Raw genomic sequence first — 15,267 nt, forward strand, 5'->3', positions numbered from 1 at the left:
GGGGAAACAATCTTTGCCTTCTTGTTTGCCTAGATTCTGTGTCTGGTTCTGGGGTTGTCGGCCCAGGAGCCCTGCCAACTCAGAGCTGCCACGATCCTGCCAACCTTAGAACCATGTGAGTCTGCGCCCAATGGCCCGTAATCTCCCAGATTCCTGCTCTGCCTTTCTGCTTCTTCCAGCGGCAATTGTGTGGTCTCCAGCTAGCATCTGACCCATAGTCTTGAGTTGGACTTGGCTGAGCCAATTGCTTGTTATAAACTTCTCTTCTGATATAAAGTTCTTTCTTACTCATATATGAACATCACTGATTTTGTTTCTCTAGAAAACTCAGTCTAACACATGAATTCTCTCCAAGCCCATTTGAACGCTTCTATGTTCGGTCCCAGTGAATGTAGGGGAGAAACATGAATAGAGAGGATGGTTGCCCTTCTCTTTCTCTTATCCTTTCTAACTCCTATTCCCTTTTCTTGCCTTGATCAAGCTGTTTCATGCCATCTCTTCTTTTCTCCGGGCTCTGTGGACTTCTTTAGCTGAGGGACTATCTACACTCTCCTCTGAGCCTTGTTTTAATGTCTTGAGATCTACTAAAGATGAAAAAAATATTTCTATAGAAAGAGACACAACAGGGGTATTGGTAAAATAAGTTGCACCGATATTTAGCAAGCATTTATTATCAATTGTTCTGTGGTAGGCACTTGAGAGAAAGGCAACTGGAGTGAAGACACATTTGCTCTCAAGGTAGGGGGAGAGATGATAAGCAGGGAAGCAAGGCCAGGGCGGAGCGCTGGAGGAAGGTCTCCAGAAGAGGACTCCTCTCCCGGGCCTGAGGATCAGGATGTCAGGAAGGAAACCCCGCTGATGCTGGAATAAATAGCAGTTACAGGTAGAGATGGAGCAGAAGGCCCTCCAGACAGGAGACCTCCACGTACAAAGGCCTAGAACGTTTAAAGAATTCCAAGTAAGTAGTTTAGGAATACCTAACATCAAGTAAATCGGAAGAACCCCTGGTGGCGCAGTGATTACACATTGGGTAGCTAATTGCAAGCTCAACAGTTCAAAGCCACCAGCTGCTCCTCAAGAGAAAGATGGAACGTTCTGGGCAGTTGTACCCTGTCCTGTAGGGTCACTACAAATCAACAAGGACTCGAGGGAAATGAGTTTGCTTGGGCTTTTCTTTTGTTTAGTTCAGTTTAGCAGGAGCAACGGCAAAATAGAGCAGGTGACCAGTGAGGCCTCTGTAGGTAATGGGGCCACGAGAAGCCAAATCTAACTGGGGTCTGGCAGGTTTTCACTCTGAGTGCAGAATGATGGGAGGGAAAGATGTGGAAGGCAGAGAGACAGGGTGGGACAGGAAGTTGATGCCCAGGGAACCCACACTCTAATGAGGACAAGGAATTTCAGGAATGAATAAGTATTATGGTCAACACAGCAGTAGTTGTGCCATGAGATGACGTCAACTGCAGGGGAGCCATGGATGATGAGGGGGCACACAGAGAACAGCAGTGAGCGCCTTGTGGGCTCTGGAGGTCATGGAGACCGGAAGCCTCCAGTGGAAGGCAGTCACTCTTTGAGGTGGAGTGTCCTGTTACCAGAGTGACCCCCAAGCCAGATGGGCTGGTTTCAAATGCTGGCTCCAGCTCTCACCAGCCACATAGCCATGGACTGGTTACTCCAACATCTAACTTCCTGATCTCTACAATGGATTTGGTAAAAGAATTGCATTGTTAGCATGTAACTGCTGAAACTCGAACCAAAACCCAAACTCCCTGGCATCGAGTCAATTCCCACACACAGAAGCTCTGCAGACCAGAGCAGAACTGCCCTTTTGGGTTTCCAAGGCCACGGTCTTTACTAGAGCAGAAGGCCACAACTTTATACCTAGGAATGGCTGGTGGTTTCAAACTGCTGACCTTGAGGTTAGCAGCCCAATGTGTAGCCCCCTCCACTCAGCGAGAGCCACACAATTGCTAGATATTGCTGTTGTTTGCAGAGTGGTAGCATCTGGTCTGCCACCAGCGTTGGGTTCCCTTTCCATTCATCAATAGGCACTGTTGTGGGGTGAATCATGTTCCCCCCCTAAAAAATATGTTGGCGCCCCGATAGTGTAGTGGGCTGCAGGTTGAGCTGCTAACTGCAAAGACAGTGGTTTGAACCCACCAGCTTCTTCGCAGGAGAAAGGCAGGGCTGTCTCTGGGCCCATAACATTTACAGCCTCGGAGCCTAACGGGCAGTTCTACTGTGTCCTACAGAATCCGAATCGACTCACTTCTGATTTTGATTGACTTTGATTAAAAGGCATGTTAGAGTCCTCACCTCCAGTATCTGTGAATATGATGTTATTTGGAAATAGCATCTTTGCAGATTTGATCAAGTTCCAAGGAGGTCATGATAAATCCCTGCACCATCATCTTACAGATAACGTACCTGGGGCTCAGAGAGGTTCATATAGTTGCAAATGGCACCCATGTTGAACATGGCATTAGGGAATTTAAATAGACTTGGGCAGGGCCGAGATGTTCAACACTAGGCTCTACTCCTTCTCCGGCTTCAGGGACATGGGATGAAGCAAGAGCCTACCCCTCTCCCTCCAAGGACCACTTCACAGAGCCCTGCTCCCATAGGCACCTCTGAGGAGAGAGATTCATCAGACTTCAGGAGGAAAATCTTCCACATCCTCAAGCCTCACACAGGGACTGCCTCAAGAACGTCTCTCTTCTGTCAAAATCTAATTGCTTCTTGCTGTAATTTCCACTCATTTCTTCTCATTTAGCTTAGTCGCCAAAACACTAAAATAAAATGAAAGTGTTATTTCGAAAGACGTCTGCTGCCATCCTTCATTAAAAACAGCTCCAACTTCCATTGGAGTCGCCGCGATTCATTTCTTGTTTTTAAGATCATGCCCCAACTGGTAAAAATAACTTTGGGGGTGGGAGGATTAGCAATATAAACATTATTCATTAGCAAGGGATTGAGACATCTCACCAAAAAATTATCTTTCCTTGAATAGAAATCATGTACAAAAGGATTTTTGCATTTTTTACCTACTGCTGTATATATTTTTTCATGCTAAAGTCTGCGGGTGACCTTACATTTTTAACCTCCTTATATATGTCTATTTTTAGCACTAAATGCTTCCTGTGACAAATATTCACTGAATGATGTATGATAATCCTACTTTATTTTACCTTCAAAAGAAACAAAACAAACACGACAAGGCTCACTCAGACAAGACAGTAGAATTTTGACATCTTCAAGGACTCTTTCCAAGATGCAGACAGATAACTCTGAGTGACACGTGAAGATATTGATACTGGTGCCTCCTGGCCCTCCACATTACATTTAAGCAAATGGTCATGCTTCCTTTACACACCTCACAATCCAAGTTGACCTGCTGTGTTCTACTCACATCTTACCTGCCAGAACACCTACTTGTATTTCTGTATGCATAGGTCTTGCTCACGTTAAAGACCCACGAGCTCTCTCACATTTCCCTCTTTGGAATCCCCCCAACTTCTCATCTCTGGCCCAGCACAATTACTTCCTCTTAGGAGTGAGCGCAGGAATCTGGTCTTGTTGTGGGTGCGTGCTGCCACGTCAATCCTGCCCCATAATGACCACAGGGGACAGCCTAGAGTTCCTCCATGGAGAACTGGTGTGAGATGGGACCGAGGGAGTCTAGGGAAGTAAGGGGGAGGGGAAGGCTGAGCAAGGAGAGGTCACAATAAAGAACCAAGAAGAGTTTGTGCTGGGAATAGACTGTGGTGTTCCGAAAAAATCCACAACCAAACTCACGGCTCGATTCCGACTCATTGTGACCCTATAGGACAGGGTAGAGCTGCCCCTGTGGGTTTCTGCGTCTGTAACTCTTTAGAGAAGTAGATGGAGAGGCAGGCGATTGCAAACTGGTAACCTTGCAGTCAGCAGCCCAACCCGCAGCCACTACCCCGCCAGGGCTCCTGAACTGGATCACGTGAGCCACGGGGGAGGCGGTCGGCTCGGAGATTTTTGCTTTCAGTTTGCATATCTACATTTTGCTCTCTTTTTCCCGTGTGGGATAGTAGCAAAACACTTTAAACATAATAAAGAAAACTTTGAAGGAGGGGGGGGGGCTGGGGGGAAGAAGGACTTCTGGTTCCTTAGTGAGTTGTTGGAACCACACACTTAAGTCAGTGACTGTCAAGACTTGTCACTCTTTACAGCAGAAAGCCACGTGTTTCTCTGGAGGAGCAGCTGACGGAATCAAACTGCTGGCCTTGGGGTTAGCAGTCCAAGGCATAACCTGTGCACCACCAAGGCTGCTTGGTCTTCAGACATTCTAGAAAGCCGTGAAATTCTTCTCAGCCAGACCCACCATGGCAGGCAGGAGTGGTAGAAAAGCATGACTTTGAGAACTAGAAAGACTTTTTTCTATCATCTCGTACAAACCACGTGTCCCTTGTGTGAACTCCGACAAGTGATTCAATCTCAATTTTCTGTGAAAGACTACCTCACGCCTGAAGTACCTCGCATGACTAAATAATTGACAGGAGTCTGAATCAGAATCTACGCATCCTTCCTGAATGAGCCATTCTGTGTTTATACTTCCCTCAGGTGAGGATTAAAATGTTTTATCCTCAAAAAGAGTACTTGTAGACAAAGTTCCCATTAATAGTTACACACGCGATGAGGATCGTCTAGAAGTGAATGGCCACAATGGTCCTTCCCCCAGAGTGTCTCTATACGACTATGACTGAAAGCAAGCGCTGCCAGAGGAGGTCTGTGACGTCATGACAGGCTGGCCTCTATAAAATCACCCCCCAATTATATCTAAAAGTAATTTTGAGTAGCAAATATGCTTTACCTTAAACTTTCCATATTTAAACTGTTTTTTTAGGTAAGGGATTTGGAATGTCACTGTAAGCTATGATTTACTCTAAATGTGTTTTTTAGTAAACAAAAAGAGCTTTGGCGACTTTGAATTGATAAACTGAATGATGATCTCTAAAGGACCGAAATCACCACATTACAGAGATATCTACTACACATTTTCCATCTATAGTTTCTCAGAAGGCTAAGGATTATTTTGTTAAGCCCTTGTGTACCTGTATGGCATTCCCTCCCCATTTTGGCTCTCGTGTTTATTTGTAACCTGGATTTTACCATCCCAATGTAATTTTCATGTGTTGAGTCCTCAAAAGTGAAAGGAAGGGAGTACATTAAAATACTTTTTTATTAGAAAAAAAATTACTCTCCCCATTCCAGACTTTGGGGACACTGGGAAATTCCCAACTTGGATTGCCCCAAACTGGGTGGGACACACTGCTTCAGGGCAAAGGTAAATTTACCTGGTCGGTTCATGTCTAGCAGGAATTCTTTGGAGGCTTAGTCTCTGTGGAGACACCAAAATTGGATTTGGAGTTTTCACTACCCGTTGTTGAGTCCTTTCATTTCTTACAAAAGATAAGAGGAGAGAGAAGTAAGCAGAGAGAGAAACTTGACTACCACCAAGGAAAAAGAACTAGGTGTAGAACGGATCTTTGGGGCTCTGGATTCCTGTGCCGAGAACCTCCTAGACTCAGGAGACAGACAGAGAACTGTAACACCAGAGACTTCAAGAGACAAGAGACCGTGGCAGAGAAATGGCGGCAGCAGAGGCTGACACAATGAGGGGGCCTCACAGCGCAGGAGAAAGCAAGCTGGGGGCCTTTGGGCTGAGGCTGACTGGGAGAGGAGGGCAAGACAGAGGGACTGAGAAGCTCAAGGGGCTGCTTGTGGGCACAGGACACCGTCCTGATCAAAGAACTACATCCTGATTTGCCCCAGGTTCTGAGCGATAACCTCTTACTTCCCTAGCAACCGCATAATTACGAGGGTTGTGTGAGTTCTGTAAGGCCATTGCAAAGAATGACCAAACCAGCAGAGAAATAGAGCGCTGTGGGGGGAATGTTGGGGCCAGACTTGGATTGTTAAAAAAAAAAGTTGGAAAGAGGAGCAATGTCTGCCTTCCCTTTCCCAGGTGCCAGCTCTGAACTTCTTGGTTGGAACTCCTCCCCTTTGTGAAGCATGAAGAGGTCAGATGCCCCGCCACACCATTTTTACAGTGGGATTTGGGAGCTTGAAACTTGTTTACTATAGATTTTCCAATTTGCATAAGACTTAGGGTGACAGAAAATTGGGAGGTGTCACTGGACAAAGTTCAGGGTTTGTAGAATGACCAGGGAGTTAGGTGAGAAATTGAGATGAGAGAGAACCCCAGAGAGAGTGAACCCCAAAAGATGGATAGACGCTGACCCCAAATCCTTGGCACACCATTAAGCTGTGTATATGTGAAGAGTCCCCAGAGAGCCAACTGAAAACAGTAGGTAGATGTCATAAGAGAGTTTAGCTGCTGCTCATCCTAAGAATCAACCAGGCCAACTGCCTGCTAGAACCAAGAAAGCACTACAGGGGAACAAAATATAAACCAAGCCTCCCTCTTATAGCATCCTGATGCCCAGTGGGCCATTAAGAAATTACTACACAGGCAAAGATGACCTACACTCCAGAGAAAAAGCAGGCAATGGAAACCACTCCAAGGTGACCTAGATGGGGCAATTAGAAGACAAGGACGACAGTCACTATTATACATACTCAAATGTTTTCATGGAAATACCCTTATAATGAACAAATGGGAAAACAAGTTGTAAAAGAGAATCAAATGTGGGAAGGATGAAACTCCTTGTAAAAGTGGCATAAGAAGGTTAGGCAGCTCCTCTTTATTTTATTTTTTATTATCGGAAGCTCTTACATCTCTCATCACAATGCATACATTCCTCCAGTGGGTCAAGCATATTTGCACATAGGCCGCCATCATCATTTTCAAAGCATTCTCTTCCCACTTGAGCCCCTGATATCCACAGACAGCTCCTCTGACAGGTAACAATGATGACTGCTAGACCCAATTACTGAAAATAACCACTACAAGGCACTTTAAGATATCCTACTGGCAGATAGAATCGTGGTCACAAGGTCATGATTATCAGGGGTTTGGCAGATAGGATGATATGGCTTCCATCTTGTGGTCTAATGTGAGCAGTCAATCATCTGAAAAAGGAGGTTCTTTGGAAATGTGACTTGCCTCCAGTGTATATGTGTATATGAATGTTATGTACGTAAAGTTTTCTCTCTCTCTCTCTCTCTCTTTCTCTCTCAGGTTTGCACTCTACCCCTACATTTTCATCATCTTTTGGCCTCCAGTTCTTGGGACAGGAGTCAACTGCTTGCTGCCTGATCTGCAGATTTTGGAGGGGCCAGCTCCCACCACCCGCTGAGCCAGCAGCCTGCTGTCTAACCTAGAGTTCATCAGCCTCTACCATGATGTGCATCAGGAGTAGCCTCCACCTTGCCATTGGCACACAGATGGGGACTTGCCACCTCCACAACTGTGAGAACCATTTCCGAAAATATAAATCTCTGTGTGTGTATGTTTATCACTGTTGTTTATTTGTCTGCCTCTGTGTCTCTCTCCCTGGTTGTATATTTATTTCACTGGTTTTGCTCCTTAAGAGAATATAGCCTTAAGATAGTAGTCCAACTTGAAGAAATGACACTCAAAGAGATGAATTTCTGAGTTTTTATTTTACTGATTTTTTTCCCCTTACAGTTTTTCCCTGATTGCAGAATTCCTTGGTAGAGCATCAGTTAGGGTAGGTGCATCTTTAACAGAAATCTCATAATTCTGTTTAAAGGAAATAGGCAAAGAGTGATGAAGAGTATGGGTGAATTTCTGGTGAGGAGATAGCCAGAGAAAGGAATCTTCTCATTGGCTGTGGAAACCAGCACAAGCCTCGGCGTTGGGGCAGAATGGTGGCAGTTACATAAACTCTCCTGTCAACTTGTGAAGGGGTTGAGTCTAGCCTGTCAATCAGGCACCGCCAGTGAGGCCTCTGTGTGGGCATGGCCTTCTCCTGCAGATTCTGGGAACTCCTGTATTCCTCCCTGGAGGTGGGAGACGCTCTCTCTGCTTGTCTCCCCGCGAGACATTCCTGTTGGCAACCACATAGAGCTATGCTGATGGCAACCAGAGCCCTGGAGCTGGGGAACCACATAGAGACCCATGCCAGTGCTAAGATGCTTCCACCACCACTGGATCCACAAGACACTCCACCCAATGGACTATGATCTTCCTGCATTCAGTGTCATTGCATGTGTTGCATGAGTCTGAAGAGGAATTTATAGACTGGTATTGGACATATGGGCTAATATCAGACTTGTGGGCTCAATCTAGATTGGGCTGGGATGTTTTCTTAATATAAACTCTTTCTATAAAACTCTTTCTGATACACATATGCATGTCTATGAATTTGTTTTTCTGGTCAACCTGGACTAACACAAGAGCCAGTAGTAAAGCCATTGAGGACAATTAAAATTTAAACTGCCCAAGGCGCAGATTACTGCGTGGACTGTTGGGGTGATTATGCCTCATAGCGGCCTGATAGGCGGCGCGGAACTGCTTCGTGGGGAACAGATCACCACGTGCTTTCTCCCATGGAGCGGCTGCTAAGTGGGAACAGAAAGCCCCTGAGTGAGCAGCTAAGCACTGAGCCATTGCACGCCTACTCTCAGACTGGCCCGTGGTGAACGGGATCACACAGGAGATCAGCACAAAGCAGCAAGCGTTTTGAAAACAGGCTTGAGACAGAAACCACTGATCAAGAAAAACCAGCGGGACAGAACTTTTCATCAGAACCGAAGTGAGCTAACTGCCGGCTAAAACAAAAACTAAACGTTCTCCAGAGGATTATAGCAGGGCAAAAAGCGTACACAGCATAATTACCAACATGGTTAGGATAAAATCTGAAAAATGCATAATGTCCAAGGAACCAAGGAAAACTAACCAATTCTCAAAGAAACAGCCACTAGCACCAAACCTGAGAGGGCCCAAATGCTGAAATGATTAAAGACTTTAAATAAACTATTTTAATCATGATCCATGAGATAAAGGTAAACTCACTTGAAATTCTCACCAGAAACCAAAACTGTTAAAAAGAACCAGTCAAAAGTTTATATTTTAAAAAGACCAGGGTGCAGTAGAGCACCGATGAAACACACAACATTCCTCCAGTTCTTAAGTGTTTTCTCTCCCGCTCCCCACCCCACTATCATGACCCAGTTCCACCTTAAAAATCCAGCTAGACTAGAGGATGTACATTGGTACAGATAAGAGCTCTTGACACACAGAACCCAGGACAGACAAACCCTTCAGGAATAGTAATGGGAGTAGTGATACCAGGAGGGTAGGGAAAAGGTAGGGGGGAAGGGGGAAGAAAAAAGAAGAAAGAAAAAAAAAAGGCAGCTTCTGATAGAAAATATCTATGGGTGGTCTCAATATTATAAGTGTGATTATTAAGGGCAAGAACTGGGAATTTGAAATAAATTTTTTTTAATCATCCCATTTTAAGAATATAGAGAAAAATACATTGACCAAAAAAGTAAACAAAGCCTTAGGGGTTTATGGGACAATTTCAAAATGTCTAACGTATGTGTCAGAAAGAAAAAAGCAAAAGTGGAGAAAGTGATTGAAGCAGAAAAAGATATTTGAAGAAATAATGGCTATAAACTTTGATAGAAACATTAATGTTCAAGTTTAAGGAACTCAGTGAATTTCAGACAGAATGTATCCAAAGGCATAAGCATATTATAATAAAATTACATAAAACCAGATAACGAATAAAGTGTCTTGAAAGTAACTGGGCAGAGGAGCATTTTACATGTAAACTGAAACCAAACCCACTGCAATCAAGTTGATACTGACTCAATAGATTTTTCAAGGCTGGAAATATAGGCACAGTCAGCCTCATCTTTCTCCCAGGGAGTGGTTTTGACCAGCTGACCTTGCGGTTAGCAGTCTTGTAAAAAGAGCTCCTTACATATTCACTCACCTCATATGCATGTGAAAGTTGGACAGTGAAGAAAGAAGACCAAAGAAGAATCAACGCATTTAAGTTGTGGCGCTGGAGAAGAATATGGAGAGTCACACTGATCTGTCTTGGAAGAAATAGAGCCAGAGTGCTCCTTAGAGGCAACGCTGCCAAGACTTCATCCTAGATATTTTGGACATGTTGTCAAGGGAAACCATCCCTGGAGAAGGACATCATGGTTGGTAGAGGGGCGGCAAAAGAGAGGAAGGCCCTCCAGGGGCTGGATGGACACAGCGGCTGCAATGCTGAGCTGAAGCAGAGGGACAATTGTGAGGATGGTCTAGGACCAGGCAGTGTTTCATCCTGTTGTGTATAGGGGTGCTATGGGTCAGAACTGACTCAAGGGTACCAAACCACAATACGTCTTAAACCAAACTCACTGCCATGGAGTTGATGCTGACTCATAGCCACCCTATAAGACAAGGTAGAACTGCCACTATGGATTTCTGAGACTATAACTCTTGAAATAAGTAAATCATCTTGTCTTTCCTTCATAGGTAGTTTCAAACTGCTGACCTTGCAGTTCGCAGCCGAACACATCAATACTATGCTCCTCCCCTTACACATAAGGGAACAATAAGCCAATTGTGGTTTCCCACCCCCTCGAAATCATAGATGCTGCAACTGCCAATTAAGAATTAAATATCCAGGTATACACACATGCCATGGCTTAATTACTTTATCCCAGAAACAGGTTGTTTTGATATTTAAAAATTCAATTAACCCAAAGCAAACAGATATATTGATGCAAATGATGGGGATTGAAGAGGAGACCCAAAGCCCATCTTTGGACAACTGGACAGTCCCTCAGAGAAGGGTCACAAGGAAGGAATGAGTCAGCCAGGGTGCAGCGTAGCACTGACGGAACACACCTTCCTCTAGCTCAGTGGTTCTCAACCTTCCTCGTGCCGCAACCCTTTAATACAGTTCCTCATGCTGTGGTGACCCCCCAACCATAAAATTGTTTTCATTGCTACTTTATAACTGTAATTTTGCTACTGTTATGAATCAGGCGATCCCTGTCAAAGGGTCATTCGACCCCCCAAAGGGGTCGCAATCCATAGGTTGAGAACTGCTGCTCTAGTTCTTTAATACCCCCCCCACTATCAACCCAGAGTTCTACCTTATAAATCCAGCTAGACTGGAGCATGTTCACTGGTACAGATAAGAGCTCTCAACACACAAAATCAGGACAGATAAACCCCTCAGGAACAGTAATGGGAGTAGCAATACCATGAGGATAGAGGGAAGGTAGGGGGAGGAGGGGGAGAAACAGGGAACCAACTACAATGCTTGACATATGCCCCCTCCCACTGCCCAAGGGGGACACACAACAGAACCATTGACAAAGGGAGACTGCAGATGATGTAAGATATGAAAATAATAACACCATAATTTATAATTTTATAGGGTTCCATGAGGGAGGGAGGGAGGGTTGGGGAGGAGGGAAAAAAGAGGAGCTGATACCAAGGGCTCAAACTGAAAGAAATGTTTTGCAAATGATGATGGCAACATATGTACAAATGTGCTTGATACAATTGATGTATGGATTGTTATAAGAGCTGTAAGAGCCCCCAATAAAATGATTTATTAATACAATTAAAAGGAAAGAAATGTTGCTATGATAAAATAAAACAAAACAAAAATGCAATTAATATAATTCATCGTATTTTTACAGTAAAGGGAGCATTGCTTGATCATCTCAATGGTTGGAGAAAAATCATTTAACACAGTACAGCACCTATTTATCATAAATACTCAGCACCCTAGGAACAGAAGAAAATATCCTTTCAGCTATAAAAGTGATATACAAGCAAGCTACAGCAAATAACATACTTGATATTAAAACACGGAATCTTTCTCTTAACAACCATGTCCATCCTGCCCACGTCTGGCCACTGTGGTACAAGAGAACTGATGTCGTGCAAGAAGGCAAAGAAAAATGGAAAGGTGATACATGTGGAAAGAAGAAGCATCCTGTCTTCATTCACAGGTGACATGACTGTGTCGGTTAATAACCCTAAGGAGTCAAAAAAGAGAAAGAAAACAGAAACTTCCAGAAGGAATCTGTGGTTGTAGGATAAAAGTGTGATATAAAAAATTAAAAATTTGTTTTTCTATATCTTGGATTTACAAGGAGTAAGTACCAGAACTGGCGTTCCAACGAGTGTCTCGGGGTCCGACAGAGGAGGGAACTTGAATAAGTGAGAAATTATGGTGAGGCGCTGTGTAATAAAGACAGAAAGAGGTTTCAGCGCCCCACACAAAGCAAGTCAAGCTCTGACTGGTAAAAATGCTTTGTGCAGCGTCTCCGAGGGCAGAACTAGATGGTTCTTCCTTTGAAGTGACTGCAGGGGACCTTAAACATTTTTGTGAAAAATGGAATTGAAAGATAGCAGGATTTTCCCACTGACTTTTTGAAGCCCCCTTGTATGTCTAGTTACCTGTCTACACTCTGCAGGGCGAGAAGCTGTGTAGAGATGGACTCCACAGGGCTTTCAGTGGCTGATTTTGGGGGCAAGTAGATTACCAGGCCTTTCTTCAAAAGGGTCTCTGAGTTCATTTGAACCATCAACCTTTCGAGCTGGCAGCTGAGTGCATAACTGGATTCATTGTAATCCTTGGTTCAAGGGGCATTTTTAATGTTGGTCCGTGTACCATCTGCTTTTAGTTACCTGGTGCATTATTTCATTTGGGTATTGTAAATCACCTGAGAATCCACTGTCAAAAACAAATGCTGAAGTCTTGATAATCATCTCCATTGAGCCACATGCCTCTCCCCTCTGCCCCCATCACACACCGACCCACACCCTATGTGAGCTAGCCAATATCCTAAATCATGTGTTCTTAACTCCTTTGGCTTCCTCGTATTTAAGCGGAGCATCTTTAATTTGCAACTCATTAGGATGCAAGGTCCTGCAGGACCAGTAAGGAGATAGAGGAGGAGTAGGTAACGCAGTGGAGAGGAGTTAATGCGCCTATTGGGTCCCCATAAAGCAAACAAGAGCTTACTTAATTCTCTGCAAGAGAAGCTGCAAAACTTCAAAAGGGAGGGTTTCCTCCCATTCGATGCCACCATGTTTTCAAAGCACATCCATCCAGCATTGCCTGTACTTTATCCCGTCCTATCTCACCGACCCCTAAGAGAGAAGGGGCGTGCACAGAGATCACCAAGCAAGAGGTCAGGGATCATATTCCACAGCACCAGGAGGCGGGCAGTGTCAGCCTACCGTCTTCAGCGTCCCCCTTGTGAGAGGAGCATATTCCTCCAATGGGCACTCAGAGCCTCCCAGTCTCCCCAGAAGCCCCTCTGATCCCAGACACCCTGGCAGCAGGACCATCAAGTTCTACTGCTTGTGCAGGGGGTTTGCCTGTGTTCTGCCTGTGTCCTCAGGGACTCTTCAGGCCTAGCTGGCAATGAGATGACTGTTGGTCTTTGCAAACGGCCACCGTTGGTTAAGCAGGCACTGGCAATTTGGGAGTCTCTTGGGAGCTTATTTAGAAGATGAGTCTAGTGAGAAGCGAGCTCAGGAGGCAATAAGGAGAGGCTGCTTCACTAGAGCAAAGGATGCATTAACTGACCCACGGAGCTCACGGGGGCCAAGGAGCTCATCTGGCCCAGCGGTTCCCACCAACCTGCACACAAACCCAAGTTGATGGGGAAGTGACCAGGTCTCCTGCTGCCCCACCCTCCAAAGCGTCCATCATCCAGACAGGTGGGCGAATTTATGAAAAGACGAGGATTCTTTTCTACACAGCCTCTCAGACACTTTAACCAGACTCACTGCCCTCGACTTGATACCGAAGCATCGAGATCATCCTGAAATATTCCCCAAACTGAGGTGTGTTCTCTTGGCAAGTTTGCGTCAGTTTGCTCAGAGGAAACAAGGCCCACCCCGGCCACTGCTCTGCCGGCCAAGAAGTGTTGGAGCTCAGAGCAGGCCAGCGGCAAGCCTTGTTCCCTTCTCCTTCTCCCACGCCTTTTGATTGATGGATTTGATCCTTCTCCAAATTTCCTCTAAGCTTAGTAAAGGACCCCCCTATTGACAGCTTCCTTTAAACTGATGTCAGCTGCATTTCCTGGGCTCTGCCTGAGGTCTAAGGAGCCCCTCGTGGTCCGTGGTGAAGGTGCTCACCGGCTGCTGGCCCAAAGGTTAGTGGTTGGAACTCACCAGCTTCTCTGCAGGGCTCGGGCCGTCTGCTTCCATAAGGCGTCGGGCCTGGGCCACTCTCTGGGACTGTCCTGCTCTGTCCTATTAGCTGGCCATGAGTCAGACTCAGCTTGAAGGCTATGTTTGGAAGCTGCTAAGCCCAGCGAAGGCCAGATGTAAGGATGGCTCTGTACGTCCAGCGGCAGCCTTGTCCTTTCGGAAGCCCAAGGGAACAGATGGGTCCCCGGTGAAAATGTGCAGCACAGATGTGTCGCCATGGAAGGCGAACACAGAGACAAGGGTTTTAAAAGCTCCGGAGCAGCTGTGTAAATTGCAACCAGAGGGGCTAATGGACCACAAAAGCATCAACTCCACAACCCTGAGAACAGAGCAAGAGAGGGTGGGGTTGCCACCACCGACCGCCCACCTGAGAGCACGAGAAGGTCCTGGGTAGAGTGGGAGAAAGAAGTGGGACAGAATTCAAAATCAAGACCAAGCCTATGAGTTGGATAGAGCCTGGGATCAAGACTGTGGCCCTTAGCCTTCGGGTCTGGAACTGGGCCTAGTCCCACCTGAGAAGAATTAACCAGTCAAGTTCAGGGCAGCACCTAGCCAAGGGCAGAATCCAGGTTAGCCAAGAAGGCGAGATGGAACCAGGAGACAGGGAGGAAGCCGGAGAGGCGGGGGTGCATTGTAGGGACGCAGTGGATGAGCTGAATCCAAATGTCCCCGAATGCTTGGAGGGCAAACTTCAATATCTTGTAAAACTTCATCTCAGTCACAACACGAAGTTAAAGCCAAACAAAGAGGCGATTTTTAAAAAATTGACTTTGTTACCTCTGACTCTCAGTTGCACTCATTGGAAACAACAATGCGACCCTGTGAGTAAGCTTGTCTGCCTGGAACATGGTGCTCTCTCTCAGACTGAGCGATATGGGCTCAGGTTGCCTGCAGCAGCTGAGGGGTTGAACAGGAGGGAGGGAGGGAGAGGGTGCAGTGACTGCACCGATGGCGGCAGCGTGCTTTGGACGGTAACCGAGAGCGGTCGCTCAACTTGAGGCATGCGGACGGTGTCACGGGATTGTGGCCATACCGTTTGTCGAACTTGAGCATCCTTTGCCGTGCGTAATTTTCACATAAGATTCTAAAGACGTTTATGTCTTTTTAAAAATTCAACA

The sequence above is a fragment of the Tenrec ecaudatus genome, chromosome 4 (assembly GCF_050624435.1).
Source record: "Tenrec ecaudatus isolate mTenEca1 chromosome 4, mTenEca1.hap1, whole genome shotgun sequence".
Lineage (NCBI taxonomy): Eukaryota > Metazoa > Chordata > Mammalia > Afrosoricida > Tenrecidae > Tenrec > Tenrec ecaudatus.